The following is a 6,000-nucleotide window of genomic DNA, read 5'->3' on the forward strand; positions in this document are numbered from 1 at the left end:
GTTTGCAAATGTATTGAAAATTAAATACAGAAATATCTCATTTACATAAGTATTCACACCCCTGAGTCAATACTTTGTAGAAAGAAGTACTTTTGGCAGCGAATACAGCTGTGAGTCTATCTGCGTAAGTCTGAGAGCATGTGCCTATTATTTTCAAAATTCTTCATGCTCTGTCAAATTTGTTGTTGATCATTGCCTGACAACCATTTTCAGGTCTTGCCATAGATTTTCAAGTACATTTAAGTCAACCAACTCGGCTACTCAGGATAATTCACTGTCTTTTTGGTAAGCAACTCCAGTGTAGATTTGGCCTTGTGTGTTAGGTTATTGTCCTGCTGAAAGGTGAATTCCTCTCCCAGTGGTGGAAAGCATATTTTGTCTGTGCTTATGATTTTGCCTGTGCCTTTTGTGATTTTTGCCTGCTCCATTCCCTTTCTTTTTGATCCTGAAGAACTCCCCTGTCCTTAACAATTACAAGCATATCCATAACATGATGCAGCCACCACTATGCTTGAAAATATGGAGAGTGAAATTACGAAGAAAGGGAATGGGGAAATATATGGTCATATTCAGTAATGCTTTGTATTGGATTTGCCCCAAACATAATACTTTTGTATTCAGGACAAAAAGTGAATTGCTTTGCCACATTTTTTCGCAGTATTTACTTTAGTGACTTATTGTAAACAGGATACATGTTTTGGAATATTTTTATGTACAGGCTTCCTTCTTTTCACTCTGTAAATGAGGTTAGTGTTGTGGAGTAACTACAACATTGTTGATCCATCTTCAGTTTAGCTCCCATCACTGCCATTAAACTCTGTTTTTAAAGTCATCATTGGCCTCATGAGAAAATCAATAAAGGGTTCCTTCCTCTCCGGCAACTGAGTTAGGAAGGACGCCTGTATCTTTGTAGTGACTGGGTGTATTGATACACCATCCAAAGTGTAATTAATAACTTCACCATGCTCAAAGGGATATTCAATGTCAGTTTTTTTATTTATTTTTATTATTATTTATTTTTTTACAATTCCCTTTGCGAGGGAATGGAAAACCTCCCTGGTCTTTGTGGTTGTATCTGTGTTTGAAATTCACTGCTTGACTGAGGGACCTTACAATTATCTGTATGTGTGGGGTACAGAGAAGGTAGTCATTAAAAAATCATGTTAAAGCACAATTGTGAGTCCGTGCAACTTATTATGTGACTTGTTAAGCACATTTTTACTGCTGAACTTATTTAGGTTTGTAATACATCTTAAATTCAGGCTGTAACACAGTCGAGGGGTGTGAATACTTTCTGAAGGCAATAAGTCACATCATCAATTTACTATTTAGGCCTACGAAGCATTTGCAAATTCATCAACAGTTATTGTTTCAATTCAACCCAGGGTTCAATTTAGATCTTTGGTTGAGATGGAGACGTGAATCCAACATATCTATTTGTAGACAAACTGGAAATGAATTACAACACAACCAAATATCAACATTTTGAAGGAGATCTTCTGCTTGGATAGTTCCATCTGTGCCACTGGCTTAATCTAGTTTGTCTACAAATGAATATGTTGGATTAACATCTCCATCTCAACCAAAAATCTAAGTTTAAGAATAGGACTAAATTAAACTTTAAATGCACTTTAAATAAAGTTTGATTTAGTCCTATTCTTTAACTTTGATTCTTGGTTGATATGGAGACGTGAATCCAACTTATCATTCATTTGTAGACAAACTGGGAATAAAGCCAGACTGGGTCATTGGCACAAAGATACATCTCCTTCAAATGTTGATATTTGGTTGCGTTGACAACCAAACACAAATAGCCTATTAACTTGTCGACAAGTTAACAAATAAGTTGGGTTCACGTCTCCAACTCAACCAAAACTAAACGTTTAAGAATAGGATTATGCCAGTTGCTCAGATGAATGTATACAAGAATTAGATATCCTTTTAAATGTTGATATTTGGCTGCGTTGTCAACCAAACACAATTCAATAATACTTTTTTAATACAGTCAATAGCCTAAAGTTAAGGCTCTTACAAACTGATGTACCAGTATTTATTCAACTTTAAAATGAGTAACACATGCATTGCCACATTTTGAGGTTAGCCTACTGTAACTATAAATGTCTTATGTAATCATAGAAAGCATGCATGTTCAAGACGGCATGCAAAGGTCGCAGGTCTGTGGAGATCTTCACAATTGCTATAATAATCTGTGCAGAATCTCAAACAGCATTGATCACTTGCACTATGTACTTTTAATGTAATCTCAACTGCAATCCAGGTCATTTGGTTGTGCAATTAGATTAAGCACAGTGATAACACATGAAGTTGTTGTATAAATAAAAAAGATCTGACATTGTATTCCCATTTCAACTTTGTACTTTTAAATGGTTGAAAGCATAGTGATAACACATTGGGAATTCAACAAACATCTGGCTGTCTTTTTGAGTGGCTGAATAAAGGTTGAAATCTCAATGGTCAACGTCTCAACCAAATAATACCCAAATGTCCATGTTGAAATGATGTGGTGTGCCCAGTGGGTCCTCACCCTGATTGTACATCGCACCACTTCATATACACCAGACCTCACCCACTTCTTATCCACCTTAGCACCCTTATACCTTTCAAGGCTCACCCCTTGATGGAACCAACAGTTTGTTCTGTTAGACAGTGATGGAGTTATTTATCTCTGTTGTCCATTGTAACTCTTCCCACTGTCTCCTCAGTGATAACCATTGTGACTCCAATGCAAATGTGGCCCTGGATGACACTGTCCCCTCTCCCCATACCCAGGGCAGCCCAGACTCTACGCAATGTCTAATGGTGGGTGTACAAGATACACTATACATTTAGTTAGGAGTCATTATCTGTTTAATAGTGTCTATGACATCATCACTTCTGCTTGTCTCTATGATATCATAAATATTCCATGCCTTTTGTAAGGTCACTGATTGTGTCGCTCTGTGACATCATCGCTAACTTAGCTCCTATGTATGACATCACTAAGATGTATTTAGACATTTCCCGTATATGTCTGTCTCTGACATCATCAGCATCGTTTTTTTTTTGTTCTTCTCTATTACCAATCCTCTCTGTGAAATCCCTGTTTGTTTGGTAATCTATGACATCTCCAACATCTCCTCTCTGTTACATCTCTGATTCTCAACCTCTTATGTTCTAGTGAAGACAGGTGGAAGAAGATGAAAAGTCCCTTCCCACAGCATCACTAAATAGATAATGATCTCTTTAAGCGTCAACTGCACATAAAAACACTATGACAGTGCTCCAATACAGACTGTCCTGCTCCATTTTTATGGAATGGTCTGCCTACCAATGTGAGAGACGCAGACTCAGTCTCAACCTTTAAGTCTTTACTGAAGACTTATCTCTTCAGTAGGTCCTATGATTAAGTATAGTCTGGCCCAGGAGTGTGAAGGTGAACGGAAAGGCTGGAGCAACGAACCGCCCTTGCTGTCTCTGCCTTGCCGGTTCCCCTCTTTCCACTGGGATTCTCTGCCTCTAACCCTTTTACAGGGGCTGAGTCACTGGCCTACAGGTGTTCTTCCATGCCGTCCATGGGAGGGGTGTGTCACTTGAGTGGGTTGAGTCACTGACGTGGTCTTCCTGTCTGGGTTGGCGCCCCCCCCCTTGGGTTGTGCCATGGCGGAGATCGTTGTGGGCTATACTCGGCCTTGTCTTAGGACGGTAAGTTGGTGGTTGGAGACATCCCTCTAGTGGTGTGGGGGCTGTGCTTTGGCAAAGTGGGTGGGGTTATATCCTGCCTGTTTGGCCCTGTCCGGTGGTATCATCGGATGGGGCCACAGTGTCTTCTGATCCCTCCTGTCTCAGCCTCCAGTATTTATGCTGCAGTAGTTTATGTGTCGGGGGGCTAGGGTCAGTCTGTTACATCTGGAGTATTTCTCTTGTCTTATCCGGTGTCCTGTGTGTATTTAAATATGCTCTCTCTAATTCTCTCTTTCTCTCTATCTGTCTTTCTCTCGGAGGACCTGAGCCCTAGGACCATGCCTCAGGACTACCTGGTATGATGACTCCTTGCTGTCCCCAGTCCACCTGGCCGTGCTGCTGCTCCAGTTTCAACTGTTCTGCCTGCGGCTATGGAACCCTGACCTGTTCACCGGACGTGCTTGTTGCACCCTCGACAACTACTATGATTATTATTATTTGACCATGCTGGTCATTTATGAACATTTTAACATATTGACCATGTTCTGTTATAATATCCACCCTGCACAGCCAGAAGAGGACTGGCCACCCCTCATAGCCTGGTTCCTCTCTAGGTTTCTTCCTAGGTTTTTGGCCTTTCTAGGGAGTTTTTCCTAGGGAGTTTTTCCTAGCCACCGTGCTTCTTTCACATGCTTTGCTTGCTGTTTGGGGTTTTAGGCTGGGTTTCTGTACAGCACTTTGAGAATATCAGCTGATGTACGAAGGGCTATATAAAAATAAATTTGATTTGATTTGATTTTGATGTCATGACCTGCACTGTAAAGCAGCTTTCTCCTGCTACTGTACACTTTGCTGCTACTTTAAAATCAGGGACAATCCTAAGGTTTTTGAATGGAGATTACTAGCAACAGTCACCTTGTGGAACATGCCAAATCACTTCTATTCAATGCTTCTCTAGCAAAGCTCTATTTGTATGTACATCCATCTGATTGATTATGGATTTTAATGTTGAAATATCACTAATAACAATGTTCAAATCTCTGAGGCTGGATTCCTGAAAAATGACATCTGTAAATGTTATTTGATTAAATAGGAAGCATTAAAAAAATGTATACACATGCATAAAGATACAGCATTTTATGAAAATAAATCTAGAATAGTACAAGAAAATACTGTATTGAGCAAATGCTTTATTTACATGACATACTTTTGAGACCCCAGATGTCAACCCATTAAGTCATATCACAATCAGTGCAGTAGACCTTGGACACCAGGGAACACACAATGTAGTGGGGACTTAAGGCTCGCACACATCGCACCGAATGTGGTTCTAGCGTTCGTCTGCCAATCGTTCAGCACGCTGTGTTTTAGGGACCACCCGCTGTACACGTCTGACTGCCAAAATTTTTCTGGCGATTCTACATGTAAAATTGATTCGCACTCTTCGCAAATTACGTTCAGACGTGCTAACTAGTCCTACTCTTGGCCAGCAAACGCTATCGGTGTGTCTGAGCCCTTAGTTGCCAATCAGTGTTCCATTCATTTAATTAGTCAAGATTGTAAAACAATGCCATGGTGAAAGAATACCATTTCAGGCTTACGTTGTGTAGCTAAAGACGTGATTATGCCATATCACGAAGTGTCTTCCTTTCATCACATATTTTATAATGCATTTAATGTAGGTGTAGGCCTATTAATGTATTTCAAGATCAAATGTAAAAATAAATGTAATGTACAGTTGGCATATGTATATTGTATTTTAAAATAAATTATATTTATAGAAGACTAATTGTCTGTCAAATAAAATCTGATTTTATGCAGTAGCATTGTATGTTTCCATCTCAAAATGTTCCATCCCTTATAGGATCGCATTATCATTGCCATGCCCATAAATGATCAATAGGGGGCAAAATGTGTATAGAATTACTGATCTATGTTTCTTTCCTCGTCGAGGATTACGTTATGATAGATGCAAACGCTATCAATATTCCATATTGAAGCTTTTTCCGTGAAAACTAGACATAGAAAATATATACATTTTATCTGTTAATGTAAGTGAGTTTAAAAACATGGGCTTGAATGGGGACTCCCGTTCTATTAATTGTATCATGGCTATCAACATACCTGTGTATTTTTTATCCTATCCGATCACCGAAATTCAGATAGATAATCTTAGAAAAACTGGGCCCTGGTGATTCACAGCCGAGTCCTCCTGGGTCACGGTTTAAGAATGGGCTGTTGTGGCTTCAAACATTGTTTCATTATCTGGAGACGCACAGGCAAATTCAAAAGGCTTCTGGTGGATCACAGTTTGGAGAC

The sequence above is a fragment of the Salmo salar genome, chromosome 11, assembly GCF_965601325.2.
Source record: "Salmo salar chromosome 11, fSalSal1, whole genome shotgun sequence".
NCBI classification, from domain to species: Eukaryota; Metazoa; Chordata; class Actinopteri; order Salmoniformes; family Salmonidae; genus Salmo; species Salmo salar.